Source organism: Capricornis sumatraensis, chromosome 11 (assembly GCF_032405125.1).
Source record: "Capricornis sumatraensis isolate serow.1 chromosome 11, serow.2, whole genome shotgun sequence".
In the NCBI taxonomy this organism is placed as follows: domain Eukaryota; kingdom Metazoa; phylum Chordata; class Mammalia; order Artiodactyla; family Bovidae; genus Capricornis; species Capricornis sumatraensis.
The window spans coordinates 56516822-56544566 of NC_091079.1; the positions used below are offsets into that span (position 1 = coordinate 56516822).

Below are 27745 nucleotides of genomic sequence, written 5' to 3' on the forward strand. Positions count from 1 at the left end.
CTCAGGGTCTTTTCTAGCTCTTATTACCACTGAAAATACCTTCCCTCTTTGGCTTCCAGAATGTAGGGAGAACATGGCCAGTTTTGTCCATTAATGGGACTCTGGAGCCCACCATGTGGTAGGCACTCAGAAAGCCTTTGTTGAACAAATGAATCAGTTCAGGCATCCTTTGCTCATTGCCTCCTACATGGAGGCCTCCCTAGCCCAAATCCATCACCACTGGGTCCAATTAATCACCAGAACTGCCACAGCTGTTATAATCTACTCTTCCATCTAGAAAGTCAAAGGTTTCTGCCTTTTGTATTAAAGCCATAGCTTAAAACAAACAGCCAGATTTATTTAGTCATGAATTAGGCTGGGGTCCAAGATGATTCATATTTTAAGTGAAACCTGTTTGCTTGAGCTAGTCTGTCTCCTCTGGCATAGATTGTTCTGGGAAAAGGACAGAGGTAGGGGAGCATGTTTTAGGCCACATTGCATAGCACAGCCATCTCTTCAGTTTTGAAATGTGGCATCTCTCTTAGTCAGCTGGGGCTGCTATAACAAAATACCTCGACCAGTGGCTTAAATAATAGACATTTGTTTCTCATAGTTCTGGAGGCTAAAAATCCAAGATCAAGGTTCCAGCAGATTCAGTTCTGGTGCGAGTTGTCCTCTTGTGGTGTCCTCATAAAGCAGAGACAAAGAGCTCTGGAGTCTTATTATAAGATAGGAAACCCCATCATGGGGGTCCCACACTCATGACCTCAACTAAAGCTTTTTACCTCTCAGAGGATCTCACCTCCAGATACTGTCATATTGGGTGTTAGGACTTCAGTGTATAAACGTTGCAGGGACATAAACATTCAGTTCATAATAGCATCTCTCAGATTCTTTTTGATGGAAACCTTGAGTGCCTCTCGGTGAGAGAAAAGTATGACAGATGGAAGCACCTCAGACATTCTCCCAAAGTTGGTTGGTGAAAGCTCTTGATGGTCTACAAAACTAAATTGGAAATGGATGAGTTTGCTCAGAGTTAACCAGTGGCTTGGGAGACAGTTCACAGGGCAGTACCAAGTATAGTCCTAGCTTCATCTGTATCAATCACCTGGTGGGATGGGGCGGGAGAAGGTGTTTAAATGCTGCTAACTAAACCACAATCAGAGCTGCTGATTCAATATGTTGGGGGGTGGGGCCTGCAGGCTACATTTTGACAAGTACTCAGGTGTAGCCTACTTGCCATTAAGTTCAAGAACCGCTGTCATTTAAGAAAGGACTTCCCAGGTGGCGCTAGTGGTAAAGAACCTGCCTGCCAACGCAGGAGATGTAAGAGACTCCGGTTCCATCCCTGGGTCAGGAAGATCCCCTGGAAGAGGGCGTGGCAACCCACTCCAGTATTCTTGCCTGGAGAATCCTACGGACAGAAGAGCCCAGCGGGCTACAGTCGTGGAGTCACATAGAGCTGGACATGACTGAAGCTCACGCATGTCGTTAAGAAGTGAGATTGGACTTTACCCACAGCCCGCTTACCTTGAGGCACCTGAGGTGAGTTGCCTCAATCACATTGCCATTTCACGCTGTGCTTTTTGTTTCTGGCCTGCTTGCTTTCTACAGTTAGTCCTGTGTGTATGAACCTTCAAGTTGCCAACTTTAAAGGTTAGTTCATGTGTTGGGAGCTTCCCTGGTGGCTCAGATGATAAAGCATCTGCCTACAATGCGGGAGACCTGGGTTCAATCCCTGGGTCGGGAAGATCTCCTGGAGAAGAAAATGGCAACCCATTCCAGTATTCTTGCCTGGAGGATCCCACGGCTGGAGGAGCCTGGTGGGCTACAGTCCGTGGCGCTGCGAAGAGTCGGACATGGCTGAGCGACTTCGCTTCACCTTCCTGTGTCTGGCTTCCATTGTCACGATGTGACTCCTCTACTGAGTGGTGGCGCTTCTGTATACTTTATACTGTGCGGGGCACAGCACAGCGCTCATAGCCAGCTGTGTTAGGTAGGGACCTAGTCTAACCTTGTTGGACTTCAGAGCAAATTGAGCTGACCAACGTGCTCTCGGAATGGAACTCGTTCTTGTGTAGGGGGATTACTATAATGCACAGGGGTATGAAAAATGAGACTTCCTGATCAACCAAAGATATATCTTCAAACATTACTAGAGGCTTCCCCTGGTCAAGAACCTCCTTTGCTTTTTTAGATGCTGCCTCTCTATTTTTACCGGAGAAAAGGCATAGTTTATCTTGAACCTTGATGTAAACATTGTTTAATATTCAAAATAATAGTTGGCCTCAAACAGCTCCCTCCTGTGTTCATTCTTCTATGGGTCTTTCTCTGAAAGACTTTCCCCCTAACACTAATTTCTCTTTTTTTTCCCCCTGGTCGTCTGAATCCTCATTTTTCAGGAACAAATTCAAGTTTATTTTCATCCACTTAAGTCCCCTCTACCACAGGCCTTTTTCCTCCTTGAATTCCCAAAATAGATGTACGGCAGTCTTCAGTACTTAATTGTACTCTCCTGTGGAATCAATTTGAAGACAAAGAGCCTGAAGCTACTTTTGAATGCTTGGTAAACACTTGAGGGCAGGTTGATTGGGTCCTTAGATGAAAATTGCAGAACATTGCATTGGATGCAGGTGGGTTCAGTATAATCGCCCCAGCTCGAAGGAGCAAAGTTCAAGAGGAAACATTACAAAGTTTCTGGTTTATATTGATAAATATTTAGAGAATGGATTTTTGGCAGATGTAGACTTATTAGTCTACCTAATATGTTTAAAAAGCAAGTCTTACCTAGGAGCATAAATCTTTATGCCTTTATTTCCTCAAGTTTAGTAGTGAGGCAGTACCAAATTTGCGTTTATGAAATAGTGCTTTTTAGATGTAAATGAAGCAGGGCTTTTCAGAAAACTTTAGAAAGAAATTGAAAATGAGTTTCTGTGTCATAGATAAGGTAATATAAATTTTCCTGTTCCATCCTAAAAACGTTTAAACGGTTTTCTGCAAAAAATCTGTCCAGATAACGTTTCTTTGGCTCTAATGAAAATGAGATCTAAGTTTCACCCTGTGTTTAATGTTGCTGGGCTGACTAGCGAGAGAATTTACTCATAACTACATTTTTTTAAAATTTAATTTTGATTGGAGTATAGTTGACTTACAATGTTGTGTTGCTTGTAACTACGTTGAATGCAAAATGTGCCTTTTTATGTGGCAATTTCTTCTGACTGCCTTCATTCAGGGAAGGAGGAGAGAAGAAAACTGAGAAACAAAGGTAGCATCCTAAAAGTTTGATGCTTTTCAGTTCCACATTGCAAACTGTAGCTCTCTAGTCTCTACTTGAGGGTCTCAAAGAGATGATAATACATTCTAGCCCCTCTCTAAAGCATGAGCTGCTCTGTTCTTCTGTGTCTATATGGATCACCATGTCATTACTCTGGTAAGAGAAATAGGCTGGAAAGTGTTCCTTACCCTTATCTTAGCACCCCCCTGCACCCCCCCCCCCCCACCTCAACCTGACACACACACACCCCCAGGAATCTGGCATCCATCATTCTGGAAAATCTCTAGGAGGCCTTGCCAGCCCTATGCGCATGGACATTTCCTTCAAGAGCCAGCAGGGGTCAGCCGGAACACTGGCTGCTCTGGACACTTCTCTTGCCAAGACCAGGAAGGCACAAGGAGGCACTTGTTGGTTCCCTGAGCTGAGACAAAGCCCTTGCTAAGTCTTTGGAGATGTTTTACGTGCCTTCTACCTTTTGGCACTGCCCTCCACTTTGTACCACGTATCCCTAAGCGTTCACCCTTTCCTGGGTTCACTGCCCTTTCCCATCAGCATCTAAGCCAACACCATAAACCATCTCTCTGCCCCGCTGGAATGGAGCTGTTCTATTTTAAATTTGAAGTTCTACAGTCACTAATTTTACAGTTTTATCCGAGTGAGTGTGCTATGCTTCTCTCTTGCCATTCACTGACATTGACGTTAGTGGTGGGGAATTCCAGCTTGTGGCCTGGAGGGAGAGAGACCTGGGGGTGAGAAAGGTGCAGAGGAGAGAACTGCTGGAACAATCCCATGACCTGCCAAAGGGCTTCACTGTCCTAGTCTGAAGAGAGTGAAGATCCCATGTGCCTCAGGGACGAAGCTCCTGTCCTTGCATTAGTAGTGATGGGGTAGCTGGTGACCACAGCCTGCCCCAAGGGTTGTGCATTCTGAGAATTGTCCGTCTTTCAGGACCAGTTACATAATTTGTGGAGTCCAGTGCAAGATAAAAATGTAGGTCCCCTTGTTCAAAGACTATTAAGAACTTCAAATCAGTGATCACAGAGCATTCAATGAAGCACAAGGCCGCTCTGAGCATGGAGCCCTCTGTGACTAGCCTGCAGGTCACATACCCATGATGTCGTCTCTGCCCCAAACATAAGGAAAGGCTCTTCCTTGTCCTGACCCAGGGGATCTGTGTGAGGGCATCCCACATCTGACTTCTCTCCTGTCCCCAGGAACCAGGGTCCTGGAGAGTGAGAGAGATACATGGGGGAAAGTGTGTGCGATCTTACTCCACAAATACTGGACATACACTGTTTTAGGCTCTGGAGATCCTGCAGTAAACAAGTCCTCGTCCTCATGGGGCTTGAAATCTAACTGGGGAGGACAGCAGTCAACAAACAGGCAAACACTTGCTCTTAGTGTGTTGGATAGTGACAAGCACCTTGGAGAGAAGTCAAGCAGGGCAAGGGGGGAGGATGGGTATCAACGTGAAGGGATGGTGTCTGAGAGGGGCTATTTGAGTAAAGGCCTGGAGGGAGGGAGTCATGCAGGTACTTGAGAAGGGGAGCATTCAGGCAGAGTGTCTGGCAAGTGCAGAGGCCCTGAGGCCTGTCAGATTTGAGGAAGAACAAGAGGGCGGCTTGGCCGGTGTGGCTGATGGGGATTTGGAGGCTGTGCAGTTGGAAACGGGAGTTGCACTGAAGACTCTGGATTTTACTCTGGATCAGATGGAAGCTTTGGGTGTTTAGAGCAAAGCTGGGTCATCATCTGACTTAGGTTAAATCGGGGGTCCCCGGCCTCCGGGGTCTAATGCCTGATGATCTGAGGTGGAGCTGATGTAATAATAATAGAAATAGAGCACATAATAAATCTCCTCCCTGCCCCTTGCAGCACTGGTTTCTTTTATGAAAATCAGTCCCTTGTGCTGAAAAGGCTGGAGGCTGCTGGGTTAAAGGGCTCCTTCTGTACTCCGTTCAGAAGAGGTTGTGGGGACAGAAGAGTGAGAGTGACCAGTGTGCAGGTTCTTGCAGTAATAACCCACGTGGCTCTGACCAAGCTGCTCCGGGTGGAGGTGATGAAAAATGGCCAGATTCTAGAAATATTGTAATCTTAAAAGCATAAGGGGCCAGGTTGGACTTGTTTATCACTTTAATCCTATTGCCAGACAGATGGTCTGGCCCTTGTAGGTGCCCAACAAATGTGTGTTTAATGAGTTAATACAATTTAACAGAATTTTTTATAATAGAGATGTAAGATATATTTAAAGAATGAAAAGAGGCAGGAAGCCTTGCTAGTGTTTTGGAATTTTTTTATCCCCACTGTGCTTCAATGAAGTCTTCAAAAATGTTAGTTCAGTTCAGATGAAATAAATTACATGTCTCAATGTGATAGCCTGTCTGCCCGAACATGCTGTTAAAATCAACAGTAAGACTATTTTTAGTGTGTGGTCCGTAGGTGACACTTTCTTGTTAGGGCTTCCTCTCCACCAGGTCATGTGTGCAAGGCCACTAAGGTAGAATGTTTTGTTTTCATAAGAGCTCTTTTTTATTCTCTGTTCTTTCTTTAAAAACTTTTATTTTATATTGGAGCATACTTGATTAACAATGTTGTATTAGTTTCGGGTGAAGGGACTCATCCATACATATTCATGTATTCATTCTCCCTCAAATTCCCTCCTCATCCAGACTGCCACATAACATTAAGCGGAATTCCCTGTGCTCTACAGTAGGACCTTGTTAGTTATTCATTTTAAATATAGCAGTGTGTACATGTGGATTCCAAACTCCCTAAGTCACTCTCTCTTCACCCTTCCTCTCTGGTAATAGGGTTGAGTGTTAAATGCAATTTTAACTGAACTTTATACTTGGTCTGTAGATAATTAGATTAGCTTCGCCAACAATTTGGTAAGACTCTCTTGAAATTATATGTACAAGACAAACATTTGAAAATGTCATTCTTCCTTAATGGAATACTTAGATATTATATAAAGGATCAAAAATTCGTCTCAATTTGGAAATACAGCAGTGCTCACATGCTACAGAGACCTTCACTGCTTGATGGCAATTTAAGTCTTTTCCCATGTGACTCTGGTATATGTATGTATTTCATATATATGGGCATGCTAAGTCACCTCAGTCATGTCTGACTCTTTGTGACCCTATGGACAGTAGCCTGCCGGGCTCCTCTGTCCATGGGATTCTCCAAGCAAGAATCCTGGAGTGGGTTGCCATGCCCTCCTCTAGGGGATTTTTCCAACCCAGAGATGGAATCTTTCATCTCTTACGTCTCCTTCATTGGCAGGTGGGTTCTTTACCACTGGTGCCGCCTGGGAAGCCCCATATATATATATTTTGAGGGGGCTGTTATTTGTTAAGACCACGTAAAGTATCATTAGATTTATTTTCCATTTTGAATTTGTGCAGGGAGGTGGAAGTACAGAAACGGATGGTGTAGGGAAGGCATATTCAGGGGAAGATGAGGCTGCAGTAAAACTTAAGAAACTGTGGGGTATCATGGGAAATTCTATGAGCGCTTTTCAGATGGCAAGTTTCCTTCAGCTGTGGGCCTTCTAAGCTGCTGGGCCATATTTCTCCACCCAGAAAGCTTGCTGAGGCCATACCACCTTGCAAGACTTCTTCCCCTGGAGCTGTGAAGCTGATTGGCTCTTCTTATCCAGTGCCCACCTTCCTTCCATGGGAGTTGGTCATTCCAGATGAAACCTGGCTAAAGTCAGACATTCTGAGATTCCTGTCTTGTTAGACTTGAAGAGTCGGATGATGAAAGATTCCAGGGGACCCATGGCTTTTCTCAGAGTTGGGCATTGCCCTCCAAGATGGCTGGTGTCCCCTGGAGAGTCCCTAGGTGTTAGTGGAGCTGTGGATCTCCAAAGATGGAACCATGTTCTTCACAGCCTACCATGTGCCAGGCATATGCCTTGATGTGTCCCTCCTCTAGACTCACTTGTAGTCTGATTTTCCTCTTCTAGTACTCTTTGTGTTCGTTTCTTGCATAAGAGTTTCCCACAATCCAGGGCTAGACAGCATCCTATCTTTTCATCCCCCCACCCCATCATTAACATACTTTTTGCCATCTTATGGATGACAAACTGGCTCTAAGAACTTTTAGGCCTCATGTCCTCATTTAAGGCAAACGGGGGGCTGCTCCAGCTATGTCTGTTTCTTTCATCAGAGAAGTGGGCTTTACCATCAGCTCCCAGTGGACTTCCCCTATCACTGTCTCACCACTTCAAGCTAAAAGCAATACTGGGAAAATGAGAGTCTGGCTTTGGGAAGAAGAGGTTTGAGAATGGCTCCTGACTTAAGTAAAAGTCATTCAGTCATGTCTGACTCTTTGTGACCCCCTCGACTGTATCCTCTCAGGCTCCTCTGTCCATGGGATTCTCCAGGCAAGGATACTGGAGTGGGTTGTCATTCCCTTCTCCAGGGGATCTTCCTGACCCAGGGATCAAATCCAGGTCTCCTGCACTGCAGGCAGATTCTTTACCATCTGAGCCACTGGGAAACCCATATACCTACATATGATAAAGTTTAATTTATGAATTAGGCATATTCCAGAGATTAGTAACAGTAATGGATAATAAAATGGAGTGGTTATAACAATATACTGTAATAAAACTTGTGATATGATCTCTCTCTTTCTCTGTGTCTCAAAATGTCTTATTGTACTATATTCACCCTTCTTGTGATGTGAGATGAATAAATGTCTATATATAAGTAAGATGAAATAAGGTGAATGATGTATTGTGTTCTATGTGCGTGCTAAGTCGCTTCAGTTGTGTCTGACTCTTTGTGACCCTGTGGACTGTATCCCGCCAGACTCCTCTGTGCATGGGATTCTCCAGGCAAGAATACTGGAGTGGGTTGCCATGCCTTTCTCCAGGGGATCTTCCTGATCCAGGAATGGAACCTGGGTCTTCTGCATTGGGGACAGATTGTTTACCCTCTGAGCCACTAGGGCTTCTGACTTAGCCAACTGCAAACGTCTGCCCCAGGGGCCACTCTCTCCAGCTGGATCATGTTTTTCCACACAAGCTGCCATAACATGTGAAAATTCATGTCATTTCATTGCATCCACTCGCTCTAGGGCCACCATCTCCCTCCTGTCTCTGTCGCTGCCTTTAACTGCAGCATCAGCGACTCCTGGCCTTAGCGTTAGTTGCTTGACCTCGATCACCTACCTGTTCACCCCGGCTCCTCCCTCACCCACTGCCCTCAGGTGACCCACAGGAGAGCCAGTGCTGGGCAGACATCTTCACTCAAGCTTGCCCTCTTCCTCCTCCTGCACGCCTGCGTGTGAGTCTTAGAAGTCTGTCTCATCTGTCACTGTCATTGGAATCACTGGATTCATCCTGTGCTCCTGTGTCTCTTTAACCTCTGTCATGCAAAGGTCCCCGAGTTCTGTTCATCTTCTTTTGGGAATAACTCTCACCTCACCTTCTCGTTTCCCTTTACATAAACCTGGTTCCCCTTCAGGGCTTCCCTGGTGGCTCAGCAGTAAAGAATCTGCCAGCCAGTGCAGGAGACACAGGAGACTTGGGTTCGATTCCTGGGTTTTGAACGTTCCCTGGGGTAGGAAATGTCAACCCACTCCAGTATTCTTGCCTGGGAAATCCCAAGGACAGAGGAGCCTGGCAGGCTACAGTTCTTAGTGTCAGAGTCGGACATGACTGAGCATGAACACAAGCATGAGTTCCCCTTCAATTCCTGATTTCCTCACTCCGCTTCAGTCCATCCTCCAAACTGCCACAGTTATCTTTATGTAACTTGATTGTTCTCCCTTGACTAAAAGGCATCCATGGTTCCTTATTGTTTGAGTATAACACAGAAGCGTGGCATTTGAATTGCATTCTGCCCAACCTGTCACTTTAATCACGTTTGCTCAGTGTTCTTGCCCTCATGATTCAAGGTCTCCCGTTTCCCAGAGAGATCTCAGGGCTTTGCTGTACTGGGAATGCTTGTCCTGCCTTTCTCCCTCAGTGACCTCCTTCTTGTCCTATGGACCCAGGTCAACAATAACCTCTCCAGGGCAGCTTCTCTCAAACCGTCTCATGCAGCTGCCTTTCCCCCACGTATACTGTTGGTATCACATTTGCAACATTGTTTTTCACCTTCACATCCATCTCCTCTAAGAGAGAACCAGCCTGTGATGTAGCTTCACATCTTTAATAGCTGTTGCAGGGCTTGGCATCATAGCAGGTGCTCTGGGATAGCAATGGAGGAGGTTTTCTGAATGTTGTGCATTTGGTACATGTGTGGTCAGTATGAATCCTAAAAGTTCAGTTAAGAAAACTTCAGAGAATAAGTGTTTACTGCAGTGGAGAGCTCTTTAGCTTCCAGGATTGGAGGTGGTGTGTGTGTGTGTGTGGTTGGTGTTTTTAGAACAAGGCAATGGTTCAGCCCCGTGGGAGCAGATTGCATGAGACAGACACCCAGAATGGGGGAGATAATGCCAGCCAATCTGTCAGGTTTCATCATCTGCTGGTCTTGGGCTGGGAAGATTCCTAATATACGCCTCTCAAACCTAACATCTTGGGAGGGACCGCCTTCAATTTTCATCTTCTGCAGGTTGCTTATACAACTCACCTAAAAGTAATATTTTAAGAAAGCTTATTATTTATTTCAAGTCGAGTAAGTAAATCTTGGTGTATTGGATTTAGTAAGCATGGATTCTGATCATATCTGCCCTGGTAAGGAAATGTACCCGGCATGGAGAAGAGGCAGATCTCTTTTATAGATTACTTCTTAGCCAAGAAAAAACATTTTTTTCTTTTAATTTCACACAGCTAAAATTGCAATTATATAATTGTGAAAAAGCAGTTTTGGGGGTAGTCCATTTAAGACTCAGGGATAGAGGGAGCTGTGGATCCTGTCCCCCCAACCAAATTGGTGATTTTGTTTTATTTTATCTGGGAAACCTACTTGCTCGTGGGTGTGTGCATTGGCAGATAAAGTGTGTGGGTTGGTGAGTTGTTTGTATATACTTACATGACTGTAGGTGAGTGAGAGTATGTGTGTGTATAGATCAGAAATTACAATACAACCTCTTAAATTTAGAAAAATTGTGCAATGGCATAACTCATGAATAGACATCCATCATACGTAAACATATATACTGTCTTTCTGTACTGTTAGTGTACAGATAGGTCTCCTTTAACAAATATATAATATTTGAAACACATTATGTTTTAAGTGAGTTAGATGTCTTTCCTGAATACTGTTTATGTTATTAATTTTCTTTGCAGTGCTCCCTTTTCAAACATGTTACAAAAGTAGTCTTCAATCAAGGTTTAATTACTGTTATTTTCAAAGCAGTTGGATCTGAAATAATGAGGCTTTACTGATATTTTCCTATTCTTTAGCCGTAGAAGTTAATGATAGTTCTTTCCATCAAGTTGAAATGAAGTAGAAGATAAGCAGTATAAATAATTATGTCTTAGGTACTTTTCTAGAAAATATTTCATGTTCTGGTCCAACTGGAAAAATAAGCAATTGGTAATTCCTAATGAGTTGGTACTATTCAGGACTGTTTTGAGGTGACCTTCCATTTTTGAGATAAAGAAATTCTGATGGGATTAAGTAGATCATCTCTTCTGCATTCCATATATGGCTTTGTGTGAGAAAGAACAAGATGGTTCTAAGTGGGTAACTTGGCAGAAATATTGGCGATAGATGATTTTATGGGAGACAGTGTGTGGGATAAGAGTGAGCTTAGCCTTAAACGTAGAAATCTGGCCTCTTTGGACCTAACACCAAGAAAGAACAGTGTGAGTTTCCCCATATTGTTGTTCCAAAGGTGTGGCAACAATATCAAAAGCAAAAATCCATTGTTGGAACAATGTACCTCAAGTTGAAGCCTTCAAGCATGGCTTTCAGGTAATGAATTAAGTCCTGATTTCGGATGAAGGACGGCTTAATAGCTGGTAGGTGACCTTTTATTATTATTTTTTCTTTCACTTAAAAGATTAAGCTGTATTCAGGATAGAGTTGAAGAGAGAACAAAGAGTCAGTAAGTTAGCAGCATAGTCTACTGAGTCATGAGAAAATAGAGGCTGTGCACACACAGAACAGCTCTGCTTGGCTTACACACAAGTCTGTGCCTTAAATGCCAAAGGTGCCCATCACTTCTTCCCTCTCTCCTTTTCTCATTTTATCATTGATATTTTCCTATCCTTTCAGTAGGTAAAACTTCCTTGCCTTTCTCCCCTGAAACTGCTGCGAACATTACCTATGGCCTCCACTTTGCTAAATCTAAAGCTCAACTCTCTGCTTTGGTCTAACTTAACCTTTCAGCAGAGTTGACATACTTGATGACTCTCTTCTAGCAAACACTTTCTTCTCTTGACTCCCAGGCCCTCACAACTCCTTGGTTGCCCTCTGACTTCACTCATGGGTCACTCTTCCCCAGACGCTTGCTGCTTCATTTTCTCTTCGTGGATGTGCCGAGGACTCAGACCCTACAGCGCCTGTTCTTCTCAACTTGATTCCCTTTCCTGGAAACCTCATCTGGTCTCATGTGCTCACAGCTCCCATGTGGACATCTCTGGCCCACGTCCCTGAATTCCAGACCCATGCAGTCACTCATCTCTTGTGTGTGTCTACACTTCAATCATCACCTGTCTAAATGCAGACTCTGGATCTGGCCTTCAAGTCCGCTTCCCTTGGAGTTATTTGTATCAATTAAGGACAACTTCATTCTTCCAAGTGCAGGAAACATCCGTGACTCCTCTCTTTCCCTCACATTTTACCTCTAAGCTTCAAGAAATCATGAGACCCAGGTCTTATTACACTTCTCACCACCTCACTGTTACCCTTCTAGTCTGACCCACCAGTGCCCCTTGCGTGGGTTATTGCAGCTGCTTTGTAACTGGTCTCCAGGCTTCTGCCCACTTCTCAGTTGGCTCAGAGAGTGACTGGCATGAGGTCGTTCAGTACATCGGTCAGATCACGTCACTTCTTGGCTCCAAACCCTCAGCGACTCCCAGTTTCCCTTAAAGGCCAAAGTCCTTCTCTAGACCTGAGGGGTTCTGTAAGATCTGACCTTTCTGCCTATACCTCCCTGGCTTCCTCTCCTATTAAATCCTTCACTGCAGGTACAGTGGCCTCTGCTTTTCCTTACACATTCCAGATGTGATCTGTTTCCATTTTAGGGCCTTTGCGCCTGGTGTTCCATCTGCCTGCAATGTCTTTGCCCCAGACATGTGTGTAATTAACTCCTTCATTTCAAGCCCTTTCTCCAGTGTCACCTTCTTCCTCATGACCCTAATGACTAGTGCAGTCTGTTCCACCCCAGCACGCCTTATCCCCCTCTTATTTTTCTATAACACTTATCATCTATTAACATACTATATGGTATGGTTACTTACTATGCTTGTTTTTAAGAATAATTCTTTATTTTCGGCTGTGCTGGGTCTCCACTGCTGGGCAGGGTACTCTCTAGATGCAGTGCGTGGGCCTCTCATTGTAGGGCACTCGGGCTTCAGTAGTTGATGTGTGTGGGCTCTGTATTTGAGGCTCCTGGGCTTTGGAGCACAAGCTCAGCAGTTGTGGCACACAGGCTTAATTGCTCCGAAGCATGTGGGATCTTCCTGGATGAGGGATCCAACCTGTGTCTCCTGCATTGGCAGACGGATTCTTTACCACCGAGTCACCAGGGAAGCCCTATTTTTTATTGTCAGCTTCTACTAGAATGCAATCTTCATGAGCACAGGGGCTTTTGGCTGTTTTGTGTCCTAAAGTCTGGTGTGGTTGATGGCACAAGTTCTCAGTAGCTATGTGCTGAATGAATAAGAGAAAAATGTGGATGCTGGGAGCTGTGGGCTGGCTTTCTCCCATGTACTGAGACTTGTTCTGTGTCAAGCCTTTTTCCCCTGAAGACCTCACTTTCTGAAGTGTTTGTTGTGGGAGCTGGGGCTAGAGTGAAGTCTCCCTTGGGATAGTTTCTGGGAGGAGGAGGAAAAAGAGAAGGGAAAGCCTTTCCTGCTATTGCCATAATGCATTGGCTTGTATCAGCTTGAGTGATGGAGCCAGGTAATCAGCAGGCCTGGCCTGGTCTGGTATAGTTTGTATTCTGATGTTTTTACTTAACATTATCTCATGAGTACTTGCCCCACTTTTTCTTTTCTGTTTTTTATGAATATATTTTAACAGCTATATATTTAAAATATGGTCCTAATGACTCAGCCTTGAAAGCTGACATGTGTAAGCATGGAGGTGATCTTGGATTGCTTTTAAATATTTATTTTTAAAAATGTCTCTTGCTTTCATTATTTTAAAAATTTTATTTACTTTTGGCTGTGCTGGGTCTTCGTTGTTTCTAGGGCTCTTCTCTCGTTGCAGTGCACAGGCTTCTCACTGTGGTGGCTTCTCTTGTTATGGAGCTCAAGCCCGAGGGCTTCAGTAGTTGCAGCTCTTGAACTCTGCTGCTGCTGCTAATTCGCTTCAGTCATGTCTGACTCTCTGTGACCCCATGGATGGCAGCCCACCAGGCTCTGCCATCCCTGGGATTCTCCAGGCAAGAATACTCTGCTGCTGCTGCGAAGTCGCTTCAGTCGTGTCTGACTTTGTGCAACCCCATGGATGGCAGCCCACCAGGCTCTGCCATCCTTGGGATTCTCCAGGCACAAGAGTACTCTAGAGCTCAGTAATTGTGGAGAAAGGGCTTAATTGCTCCACAGTATGTGGGATCTTCCCAGATCAGGGATAGAACATGTGTCTCCTGCATTGGCAGGCAGATTTTTTTTCTTTTTTTCCTTCAAACCACTGAGCCACCAGAGAAGCCCTAAATATTTTTTTATTTGGCTGCATGGGGTCTTAGTTATGGCATGCAGGATCTCCGAACTTCCATGCAGTATGTGGGATCTTTAGTTGCAGTATGTGGAATCCAGTTCCCCTATTAGGGATGGAACTTGGGCCCCCTGCATTAGGAGCATGGATTCTTAACTAGAGTTTGGTTCTCTGGGTGATCCTGGCTCCAGCCCTTCCCAGCTGTGTGGCATGAGGCAATTCACTGAACTCATGCTTAGTTTCCTCCTCTGTCAAATGGCAATAGTACCAGTGCCTGTAGAGGACATGCATCTGTCACAGAAACAGGGTTATTCTGGAAAATGAGAGTTTGCTCTTAGAACCTTTCTGTTCCCTGTCAACTTCAGACCAGCAGGATCAGTGATACCTGGGGGGCTGGTCAGGAATAGACTCCGAGACCCCACCCAGACCTGCCCAACCCGAATCTGCCTTCTGACGAGCTCCTCAGGTCTTTCCTTGCACACCGATGTCCCAGAAACGGTGACTTCAAACACTGGCTGGGACGTAACCAAAGACTGCCTGATGCTGGTTTTGTTTTGGAGCAGTCCTGCCTTTGGACCAGTTAGAAACATACTTCTTGTCTGTGTCAAGCAAGCTTTTCTAGTATTAATAAGTAGCTGTGGGATCCCAGGCCCTTCATGGCACATCTCTGGGCTTCAGCATCCTCATCTTGATGTGAAAGTCAGAAATGAGTCATTTCAGAAGCAACCTGCCAGCTCTGGCCTTCTGGGATTCAGTTCTCCTCATCAATTCATATTTTACTGAATGGTGGTGGTCGAGTTGCCAGGTCCTGTCTGACTCTTGTGATTCCATGGACTGGAGCCTGCCAGGCTCCTCTGACCATGGGATTTTCCAGGCAAGAATACTGGAATGGGTTGCCATTTCCTTTTCCAGGGGATCTTCTCGATCCAGGAATTGAACCTGGGTCTCCTCCATTTCAGGCAGATTCTTTTTTTTTTTTTAAATTTTTATTTTTACTTTATTTTACTTTACAATACTGTATTGGTTTTGCCATACATTGACATGAATCCACCACGGGTGTACATGCGTTCCCAAACATGAACCCCCTTTCCACCTCCCTCCCCATAACATCTCTCTGGGTCATCCCTGTGCACCAGCCCCAAGCATGCTGTATCCTGCATCGGACATAGACTGGCGATTCGTTTCTTACATGATAGTATACATGTTTCAATGCCATTCTCCCAAGTCATCCCACCCTCTCCCTCTCCCTCTGAGTCCAAAAGTCCACTCTACACATCTGTCTCTTTTGCTGTCTTGCATACAGGGTCATCATTGTCAGGCAGATTCTTTACTGATAGGGAGTTTTAAAAGACTAGGATTTCTTTTGGAAACTGGATAAGAGTACAGCCTTGGAAAAATGTTCACAAATACTCTTGTGGTGCAAGCTAACCATGCCAGAGGGACTGGTCTTTTCTAAATCTTCCAGGTGCATCTTACTCTGTTTTAATGTCTTGCTTGACAGCACTCTTAAGAACCAGCAGGATTTGGGTGCTTTAGGTAGAAGCTACTCTACTTAAGTAATCATTAACCTTTTTAGAGCAAAAACAATGGCCCTTAAAATGATCTATCTTTCAGTGACATAATTGCTTCATAGGCTATATATCAGAGAGAACAACTAATTCTAAAAGATTGATCTTGTAAAATGCAGTCAGTAATCATGGTCTGCTAGCCTGGAAGGGATCCTAGAAAATAGTTCTTATTTTATAGACCAGAAAAATGAAAAGGATGGTGCCTTTCTTGAAAACATGTCCATGACCACTTTTGAGATTTCCAACATCTTTCTACCAGCAACTAAATGGAGGTCAAACTTCTTGGGCTGGTTGATAGTCTTGACTCATGTTGGTTTGGCTTAAGATTATTTGCTGTGTACCGAATTGTGTTCCCTCAAATTCCTATCTTAAAGCCCTAACCCTCAGTGCATCTGTATAAGGAGGTAGGACCTTTAGGGAGGTAATTAAGGTTAAATGAGGTCATAAGGGTGGAGCTATAATCCATTAGGACTCATGTCCTTATAAGAAGAGGAAGAGACACCTGAGAGCGCTCTCTGTACACAGAGAAGATAGGCCACACCACGTACACCGTGAGAGGGTTGTTGTTCAGTCACTCCATTGTGTTCAACTCTTTGAGACCCCACGGACTGCAGCACACCAGGTTTCCCTATCCATCACCAACTCCCAGAGCTTACTCAAAATCATGTCCATTGAGTCAGTGATACCATCCAACCATCTCATCCTCTGTTGTCCCCTTCTCCTCCTGCCCCCAATCTTTTCCCAGAATCAGGGACTTTTCCAGTGAGTCAGGTATTTGCAACAGATGACCAAAATACTGGAGCTGAAGCTTCAGCATCAGTTGTTTCAGTGAATATTCAGAGTTGATCTCCCTTAAGATTGACTGGTTTGATCTCCTTGCTGGAGATTAGATAATATGGAATATTACTCAGTCATAAAAAGGAACACGTTTGGGTCAGTTCTAATGAGGTGGATGAACCTAAAGCCTATTAAACAGAGTGAAGTAAGTCAGAAAGAGAAAGATGAATATCGTGTATTAAGGCATATCTGGACTTCCCTAGTGGCTCAGATGGTAAACCGTCTGCCTACAATGCAGGAAACCCGGGTTCAATCCCTGGGTCAGGAAGGTCTCCTGGAGAAGGAAATGGCAACCCACTTCAGTATTCTTGCCTGGAAAATCCCATGGATGGAGGAGCCTGGTAGGCTACAGTCCATGGGGTAGAAAAGAATCAGACACGACTGAGCGACTTCACTTTCACTTAACGCATATGTATGAAATCTAAAAAGATAGTCATGATCCTACTTGCAGGGCAGTAAAGGAGATGAAGGCATAACAAACTTCTGGACACAGTGGGATAAGGAGAGGGTGGGATGATTTGAGAGAATAACACTGAAATATACATTACCATGTGTAAAATAGATAGCCAGTGGGAGTTTGATGCATGACACGGAACTGAAAGCTGGTGCTTTGTGACAACCTAGAGGGGCGGGATGGGGTGGAAGGTGGGAGGAGGTTCAGGAGTAGGGGGATGGATGTATACCTGTGGCTGATTCATGCTGATGGATGGCAGAAGCCATAATAATATTGTAAAGTGATTACCCTTTAATTAAAAAAATTTTTAAAGCAAGAAACAAATGGTGCTGGTCTGTCACAGTTCTTAAGGGAAAGAATATTAACTGTGTAGGACAGAAATCTCAGAATGAAGACACCTGCATGTGATAGTATCCAGATTAATTTACTTGGAAGGGTAGAGAATGAGAGTCTTCTGTATAACTGATTTAGCGGTGGTTTACAGAAACTTTATGAGGAACATTACTATGTAGTAGAAAGGGCACCTGGCTGGGAATTTAAAACTTTGAGTTGGGGTTTGAATCAAGATCCTGCTTATATGTGGCTGTTTCGCCTTGGACAAGTCACTCTCAGAGGCTCAGGGTCAACATTAGCAAAGTGAGGAATGAATTGCCAGTGCTGCCTCATGGGAGTGTTATTAAAATTCTGTGAGGTAGATTATGAGAGAAAGCTCTGGAAGATGCAAAGCCTTTAAGAGTGAGAGCCGGGTTAACCATTATCAAGGTGTCCTTGTTGAGTCATGGTCATATGACCTCCAGAGATGCAGGAGTTAGATTCATAAAGAAATTAAGGGATCATGTAATAAACTCCCTAATTTCACATGCAAAAACTAATGTCTGAAGAAACTGACTTATCCATCTGGTTTAGATCAAGGGGACTCACAGTGGGAGTTTGGGTCCTTCCTCACTGAACTGAGATACTATGTTTACAGAACAAAGGGCCACAGTGAGCAGGAAACCTGCAAAGCTTCTGCCTTTGCAGAAGGTGACCAAACTGACTTCACCTGGCAGAATGGATGATTAGAATAGTACAGTTTCCAGAAACACAGAACTTTGTAGATAATGTTAATGGCTTCCCAGGTGGCATTAGTGGTAAAGAAAATACCTGCCAATGCAGGAGACGTGGGTTTGATCCCTGGGTTGGGAAGATTCCCTGGAGGAGGGCATGGCAACCCACTCCAGTATGCTTGCTTGGAAAATCCCATGGACAGGGCTGCCTGGCAGGCTACAGTCCATGGGGATTGCAGAGGTCAGACACGGGTGAAGCAACTTAACACGCACACACAGATAATGTTAAACTTATTTTGTGAAATGATTCTTTGGAAGTCATTTTGAAGAAGAATGTGATAAAAAGCAATCACAGTCTGGTAAGGGCACAGTTTACAATGGCATTTATTCAAGGCTTAGATTGTAGGGTAATATTATATCCTAGATTATTTGACAGACAGGGGTGTGGGTTTTTAAGGCAAGTGGATTAGATGGAGATGCCCAGAGAAGACACTGACAAGTCAGCAGCTCTCAGCAAAAGAGGAAAATGAATGATTGTGTCAATGATGTGATGGAGAGATTGACAGCCTAGTTCTTGAACTTGAAATGATTAAAATGCTAATTCTGGTAATCCCACATGCTTGCTGAGGAAGGAAGGATAGAAACCTGTTATAAGGCACTGCAGTTGCAAGTGATCTGTTAACTTTAAAATATCTTTTACTGTGGGAAGGAAATAACAAAGATCAGAGCAAAAGTAAATGAAGCAGAGACCAAAAAGACAACAGATAAGATTAATACAACTAAGAACTGATTCTTTGAAAAGATAAAATTGGCACACTTTTAGCTAGACTCACCAAGAAAAAGGACACAAAATCAGAAATGAAAGGAAGTGTTATAACAGATACTACAGAAATAAAATCATCAGAGAATATTATACACCAACAAATTTGAAAACATAGAAGAAAGGTATTTCTAAAAATGTACAGTCTACCACAACTGAATCATGAAGAAGGTGAAAATCAGAATAGACTGATTACTAATAAGGAGATTGAATCAGTAGTCAAAACCTCTCAACAAACAAAAGTCCAGAACCAGGTGGTTTCACCGGTAAATTTTCTAAAATATTCAAAATATATAAAATATAAAAGAGGAAAGAACACTTCAAAATTCATTTTATGAGGCCAGCGTAACCCTGATAACAAAATCAGACAAGTTACCATAAGAAAAGATTACAGACCAATATCCTGATGAACATAACTGCAAAAATTCTCAAATTCAGTATTAGCAAACTGAATTCAACAGTACATTCGAAAGATCATCAGTTCAGTTCAGTTGCTCAGTCGTGTCCGACTCTTTGTGATCCCATGAATCACAGCACGCCAGATCATACACCACCATTAAGTGAGATTTATCCCAGGGATGCAAGGATGGTTCAGCATCTGCAAATCAATTAATGTGACACAAAACATTAACAAAATGAAACATAAAAATCATCTCAATATCTACAGAAAAAGCCTTTGACAAAATTTAACATCCATTATGATAAACTCTCAACAAATGAATTAGAGGGGAAGTATCACAACATAATAAAGTTTATATATGATAAGCCCACAGCTAACATCGTACTTAATGGTGAAAAGATGAAACTTTTCCCTCTAAGGACCAAGACAAGGATGTCCACTGTCACCATTTTTATTCAATATACTATTAGAAGCCCTGACCAGAGCAATCAGGCAATAGAAATATATGATAAGGCATCCAAATTCTAAAGGAAGAAATAAAACTGTTACTCTTTGCAGATGACATGATATTATATGTAGAAAACCCAAACGATTCCATCAAAAAATTGTTAGAACTAATAAATTCAGTAAATTTTCAGGGTACAAAACCAAATTTAAAAATCTGTTGGGTTTCTATATGCTAATAAGCAATCAAAGAAATTAATTTACAATTCCATTTACAACTACATCAAAAGAATAAGATAGCCAGGAGTAAATTTAATCCAGGAGGTGGAAGATCTGTACTCTGAAAACTATAAGACATATTTTTAAACTTTATTTATTTTTAATTGAAGGATGTTTGCTTTACAGTATTGTGTTGGTTTCTGCTAACCATCGACATGAATCAGCCATAGGTATACTCATGTCCTCTCCTGCTTCAACTTCTCGCCTACCTCCCTCCTCTCCCACCCTAGGTTGTCACAGAGCTCCTGTTTGAGTTCCCTGAGCTATACAGCAAATTCCCATTGGCTATCTATTTTACATATGGTAATGTATGTTTCCATGTTACTCTCTCCATACAACCCAGCCTCTCCTTCCTCCCCTCCACTCTGTGTTCATAAGTCTGTTCTCAATGTCTATGTCTCCATTGCTTCCCTGTATATAATTTCATCAGTACCATCTTTGTAGATTCCATATATATGTGTTAGTATATGATATTTGTCTTTCTCTTTCTGAGTTATGTCACTCTCTATAATAGGTTCTAGGTTCATCCACCTCATTAGAACAGACTCAAATGCATTCACTTTTATGGCTGGGTAATATGCCATTGTATACACGTACTGCAGCTTTATCCATTCATCTGTCAGTGGACATCTAGGTTGCCCCCATGTTCTAGCTATTGTAAATAGTGCTGCAGTGAACATTAGGGTTCATGAGTCTTTTTCAGGTTCGGTTTCCTCAGGGTATATGCATAGGAGGGGGATTTCTGGGTCATATGGCAGTTTTATTCCTAGTTTTTTAAGGAATTTCCATAGTGTCTTCCATAGTGGCTGTATCAATTTACATTCCCACCAACAGTGCAAGAGGGTTCCCTTTTCTCCACATCTTCTCCAGTATTTATTGTTTGTAGACATTTTGATGATGGTCATTCTGACCTGTGTGAGCGATATCTCATTGTAGGAAAACTATAAGACACTGATGAAAGAAACTGAAGGTATACATCAGTGGAAATACATGCTTTGGATTGGAAGAATAATTATTGTAAAATTGTTCATACTACCCAAAGCAACCTACAGATTCAATGCAATCTCTATCAAACTTTCAACTGTGTTTTTCATAGATATAGAACAAACAATCCTAAAAGTTGTATGGAACCACTAAGACTCCCAGACAGTCAAAACAATCATGAGAAAGAACAAAGCTGGAGGTATCATGCTTCTTGATTTCAAGCTATATTACAAAGCTACAGTAATCAAAACAGCATGGTATTGGCAACAAAACAAAAGCACAGACACATAGATCAATGGTACAGAATAGAGAACCCAGAAAAAAAGCCCATGCCTCTGTGGTCAAATAATTTAAAACAAAGGAGCCAAGAATGTGCTGGGGAGAAAGGATAGTCTCTTCAGTAAATGGTAATAGAAAAACTGGACCACTATCTTACACCATACAAAAACTTTAACTCAAAATGGATTCAAGACTTGGATGTGAAACCTTAAGCCATAAAACTCCTGGAAGAAAACAGGTGGTAAGCTCCTTGAGACACTACCCCACACTGATCAGGATGGCTGTTATAAAAATAATAATATATACAAGTATTAAATCATTATGTTGTACACCTGAAGCTAGACAATGTTATGCCAGTTATTCCTCAAAAAACATCCTTTTCTGTTAAGATTTCATGGTTCATTAGGTGCAAGAATACTTTGTTACGGAAATAAGAAATATGAAGATGAAACATGGATAATAACATTTTCAGATGGGAACTTATTATATTTTTAAAGAAAACATTTGGTGGAAAGGTTCTGTGATTGTGGCAAGGCATATGTCTCAAATTAAGGATATGCCTTGCTAGATATATGAAGAGCTATGTCTTTAAATGACTTAACAGGACATTTTCAAGCAACTCAGCACTTGGCAGATTTAATTTTGACAAGCAGGAGCAGGTGGGTGGCTCAGGCTTCTCAACCTTCAAGAGATGACCCTGGATGACTTTGTTTTTTTTCCTGATAGTTGCAAGATAAAATAAGATTTAATTAAGGAACTTGGAAATGGTATCTCCGTTGTTCAGGTGAAAGGGAGAGGAATGTGTGACAAATAGAAAGAAACAGGTGTAATGAAAGCATGGGATGATGTAAGCCCTGGGAAGTACACTTGCAAGGTGTCCTGGGGTTGGTGGTAACTTGCAAGAACAGTTTCTGTTTAGACAAAGAAATGAAATGCAACCAGCAATAGTGCTTGCACATGTACTTCTGTAACTTCTGAGTCTGAGATCTCTTTTCTGTTTTTGTACAGCTGAGTGAAAGATTTCAAGGCTGAGGGAAGTCACCTCCCTGCAGGTTTGCACCTTTTGAGAGCTTTGAGAGGCTTTAAATGCTTTGAAAAAATATGTAACTGTTCTGAAGTTGTTTCAAACTGTAATCATCTTGACCTCATCTTTCATTTTTTTTCCCCTGATGATTCTATTTTCTTCCTTTGTGCCCTCCCCCTCCCCTTCTGCTTCCTCTCCTCTCTTTTCCTCCCTGTCTGGGTAAAGTTTCTGGCACCTAGCTTGTTTGCCAGGAAAAAGACAACTGCTTGCAAAGGAGATATAACCCTTTCCTGCATGCTCACTGCATTGGGCTCTGACCATCTTGGCTGGGGTGGGGTGGACAGCTGGTCAGTGCAGGGGTTCCTGGGCTCCCACAAAGGGAAATGCCCCTCCTTGTACCACGTACCCCTTTTTCCAAGATGTAGGCCAGATCAGGGGTTACAAGAAAGATTTTGAAATCTTTGAAGTCTGCCTATCTTTCCAAAAAAGTGCTTTGGTAGGTTAATCATTGACTTAACATTTTGTACTTGGGAGCATATGATTATGGGCACATAATGTACTCTGTTGCTTAGCTTCTCAGAAAAAAACTCTCTGCTGCAGTTTGGGGACACATGCAAAGCTGTGGTCAGTGACTGCTGGGAGGATCCGTACGGTGGACTGAACAGGGTTAGAGTGAGGTGTTTGATTTGCTTTTGTTTGTTTGGTATAAAATTTTATCAGCTTCACGTATATTTACATTTCACACTGAGTTTATGAAAGTTTTGTAAATCAGGATAAAGTTGCATATGTTAATGTATGTCCACACCCCCATTTGTCTTTAAAAATTGTGACCCTTATTACATTTGTACTGTTCTTTTTCTTTCACACTGCTTTCTCCCACTGTTCTTAGATATTTCCGTGAGTCTATCTGCACCTATGAAAGAGAAAGTTAACATTAATTGTTTATATAACACACAGAATCATAACTATTTAAAAAAGGTTACTTCAGTTCTTACCTTTCATTTCATTTTTATTTTGCTTCCTCCTCTTGCTATCTTCCCCTTCCTCCTCTTCTTACTCCCCTCTGCTTCTCTTTCTTGATATCTCTCTCTCTCTCTCTACACACACACACACACACACACACACACACACACACACACACATATTACATTTATTTTTCTAAACCTTGATCATTTGATTAAGGTGGTGTTTTCCAGGCTTTGCCACTGTAAAGTACTATTTTTCTCTTTGCAGTTAAACAGTTTGTGAGGAGATGCTTTACAACTGCATAAATCTCCTGTTTGATAGTAAATTTGCACCCACTCATGTTAGCATCTACAGATAATTTCCCACTTCCATCATGTCATTAATAATTGTAGATGAAATGATGGAGACAGAAAGTGAAAATGGATTTTATCACAGATTATGTGTGACACTCACTTTACTGTCCTACAGTATAGCTTATAGATGATTTATGTAGCCTACAGACACATAATTTCAACTGTAATGTAAGAGGAATGGAAGAATAGTGATTTATAAAAAAAGTAATATGCATTTCAGTATGTGAATGCGTTGGTACTTCTTCACGAGAGGACACATTGAAGAAGTTGGATGTGGCATCTAAAACATATGCATAGGATTTAGACCATCGTAAATAGGGTTTCACCTACATGAATGTGGGGCAAGAGCCTTGGATGTGTATGATGTCTTATAGGGTGCAGAAGAGTGCTTTGCCCCCTGGCACCAGCCCGCTCACTTCAGGACGTTCGCCGTCTCTGGTCTGCAGCCACTGAATGGCTTTGGGGTCCTCTTACCATTGAGGCAATAAAATAACCCCCACAAATGTCCAAAATGTCCCCTGGAGGTGGTGACATTGGTTGAGAAGCACTGTTTTAAGATTTCTCATAAGCACAGATTGCTGCCCTCCATCAAAAAAGAAACAAGGAAAGCAACAGCCCATATGTTGTTTTTTCCTCTTAGCACTCTGTGGTAATTTTGTCATCCCTCACCTGTTTGCTTTAGGATTCTCTATTGCATCTTATAGGTCTTGGGACCCATGAGACTTTTCTATTTCCATAGATACATAATGTGTTGATTTGAGGTTTTGGAGAACAATATCAAACAGCACGACCTACCCAACTGACCACTTTGTGGGGTTGAATACAGAGATTAACATCCCTTTCAATTAGATCAGAAAGACAAGAGACGTTTCCTGGAACTCATATTGAGGCTCTAAATGTTCCACACATTTTTCCCCATCAAGTTTTGCAGGTGTCTTTAACTACACTATAAAAGTTTTTGCTACTGAGTGTTCCTGAATGAGGATTGAAAACTGGGACAGAAATGTGATTAGATAACAGGGAGGTCTGATTTGGGAAGGCTGTCTTATTACATTGTTTGTTTGTTTTTAATAGGAAACACTTCAGGAATGTGCATGCCATCCTTGCGCAGGGGCCATGCTAATCTTCTCTGTATCGTACCAATTTTAGTACATGTGCAGCCAAAGGGAGCACTGTCTTGTCACAATGAAACAGGAAATGTTATAAACAAGTGCTTGGGTGACCAGCAGTCCAGTAGTGGAGCACCAGACTGCTGCTAATCTGATAAAGGATGTTTTGACAAAAGAGGGCCTTGATAACCTGGTTGATGAATCTGTTATAAACAATAACAATGCAGTCTAAGGAGTCTAAAGGGCAATTCTGTTTGAGGGGATTTTGTTGACTCAAGTTTAGATAGACCTACTAACAGGAAGATGCTCTGTCGCTATTGGTTATCATTGGCATAGTCCTTGGACCCACTGTTTCTCTCTCCATCTTTGTCTCTCTTTTGCTTTTTCAGACCTCTCATAATTTTTTTCTTAGGTTTTTTCATGTTCCAGCTTCTCAAACTTGATGAGTCTGACGTCTTAACTGAGTTGACCAAATGGTCTCATGACTTTTTGCTCTATAATTATATTTACATGGACATCCCTGGTGGTCCAGTGGTTATGACTCTGTGCTTCCACTGCAGGGGGCTTCCACTGTGGGTTCAATCCCTGGGTCAGGAAGATCCCTTGGAGAAGGAAATGACAACCCAACTCCAGTATTCTTGCCTGGGAAATCTCATGGACAGAGGAGCCTGGTGGGCTGCAGTCCATGGGGTCGCAAAAGAGTTGGACATGACTTAGCAACCAAAAAACAAAAACAACAACACTAGGTCATCAGCAGAGAAAGAGACTGGAAGTGCCTGCTAAACGAGCATGGGGTACATTAATTTTGTGGTCTTTTAGCTTTATGGGTTTTTTCTTTGTCCTTTCAGGACGTTTTATGCAACCTTCCCTTGTTGAGAATCTCTTCCACAGGAGTGCTCCGGGGGTGTTGACCCGGGTCATTACTGCTTTGGCTGGTGGTAACATGACAAACTGGCGTGACAAGACAAAAATGAATTGATTATTTCAGCTGTGTTTGCTGGGCATCTCATTCACAATAAAAGAGAGGCAGAATGTGTAGAAATGGGAGCACATAGCTCCTCATTATCCCTTTGTTGTACCATCCATTCAGCAAATGTTTATAGAATCCCCTTTATGCTTCCTAGTGGGAGACCAAGAAGCATAGTGGCTGGGTTCCCATGGCTACGACAGGAGGCAGGAGGCGGTGCAAAGAATTCGGGATGAGGCATTAGGTGGCCTGGCTTCCCCTTCAGTGCCCTCTCTTACCAGCTATCATGTCTGAACCTCAGGCTCCTTTCTAAATACTTGATTTGTCTATAGTCCAGTATGACTGGAAAGTGAAAGTCAAGGGAAATAGGAAAATTTGAGTATTATAAAATTTTTTTTTAAATTATGAGACACTGGGCAGCTTCTTTTGAGACCTGGGAGTGTTGGATACAAGGGTGACAGCCAACTGTGGTAGCTCCGTTCTGCACCACCCAGGGCTGCCAGCCCTTTGAATGAGGGTGGAGTGGACCAGGCAACAAGTTCTATTGTCTCTTCAGCCTCAAAATGTCAGCACTGAACTCATCACGTCTTAACCTTGGGTTGAGGCCAAGTCCTCTCTGGCCCTAATACCCCAGTCTTTTGAAGTTGATGGCGTGGAAAGCAGCCATGTCCTCCCCCAGTTTGATCCTTGGCTGCACCGGCAGGACCACGGTGGACATGACTCGAACGGCTTGTCATTGTCCCTATCATAGACTCACAATTCTGTTTACCGTGTCTGCCGAGAATGGAGACTACTGAGAGTCGGTTTCCACTGAGTAATTCAGAGGGTATTTAACAAAGTCAAACCGCAAATAATAAAATTGGAGAAAAAGAACTGGATTTAGGGTTAGACGATCTAGGGTCTAGTTTGGGTTCTCGATTTCCCTCTTGTAAGGCTTTGGGAGAATTGCTTCACCTTTTTGCGCTGCCATTTTCCAGTCTGCAAGAGGAGGCTGATGGTGGCTGCCTCTATCCTGTTACAAAGCTATCTGAGAGTTGGATGGGTTATTTCACTGTTTTTTTTTTTTTAAAGTCAATCTAAAAAGAAATTATACAAATGAACTTATTTACAAATCAGGAACAGACTCATACACTTAGAGAAGGAATTCTGGTTGCCAGGAGTGAGAATTTGAGGGAAGGGATAGTTTGGGATGGACAGGTACACAGTGCTGTATTTAACATAGATAACCAACAGGAGTCCACTGTAGAGCGCTTGGAACTCTGCTTAATGTTATGTGGCAGGCTGGAAGGGAGGGGGAAGTTGCAGGGACATAGATGCATGTGTATGTATGGCTGAGGCCCTTCGCTATTCACTTGAAACTATCACAACATTGTTAATTGGCTATACCCCAGTATAAAATAAAAAGTTAAAAACTAGAATTCTAGCCACTAGAATTTATTGAGCATTTATTGCAAACCTGACTTAATGTTAGGCATTTTACATATATCATCACATTTAATCTTAACAATCTTCGGAGGTAGGTGCTGTTATCTCTATCTTGTCAGAGATGACACACTTGCCTAAGATGACACTGCCAGGTGAACTTGCTGGAATTCAAATCCAAGTTTGACTGACCCTTAACATTGCACCTACTAACTCAATAGTAGAAATGTATATTTTGACCCTCGGCAGTAAATTAGTGAGTTCTGTGCTTGCACAGACAAAGACAGAACAAATGAAAAACAACTCTCCAAATCCAGTCTTTGTATCGTAATCCAAATAGGACTTCTGTGTTTGAGAGAGGAAAGGCCAGGCTAACCGCATGTATCAGAGAGATTAAAAATGAAGGGCTCTTCAAACACCACACCTAAGTGGGCGTTTAAGCTGGGCGTATTAGTAGGAGATGTCGACTGATGTGTCCGCGCTGAGAGTCCGTAGGGAGAGTGAATATCATGATGAGTATCCACTGTGAATGCTGGGAGCCAAACACATGCCATCAGCAGGTGGTTGGATCGACAAATCCATCTTGAGTCTGGCTGCCAGCAAGCATTTCATATCATCCTTGCTGGCCAGAGCTGAAACTCACTAGATTTAAAAGAAAACTGCTGACAGGAAGTGCAGCGATTTCGATTTCGTGGTGGAAGGTGTGAAGTGCAAAGTCAAGTGTAAACCTCTAAGCATTTTGTTTCTAGGGATCTA

The 27745-nt window shown here is 42.8% G+C and overlaps 1 non-coding gene across 1 annotated transcript; it reads right to left on the bottom strand.

Moving 5' to 3' along the window:
• Positions 1-24557: 24557 nt before the first annotated feature.
• Positions 24558-24664, bottom strand: LOC138088836 (U6 spliceosomal RNA). Its single transcript, XR_011145744.1, has one exon. It is a non-coding gene; the product is annotated as a U6 spliceosomal RNA (small nuclear RNA).
• Positions 24665-27745: the final 3081 nt, after the last annotated feature.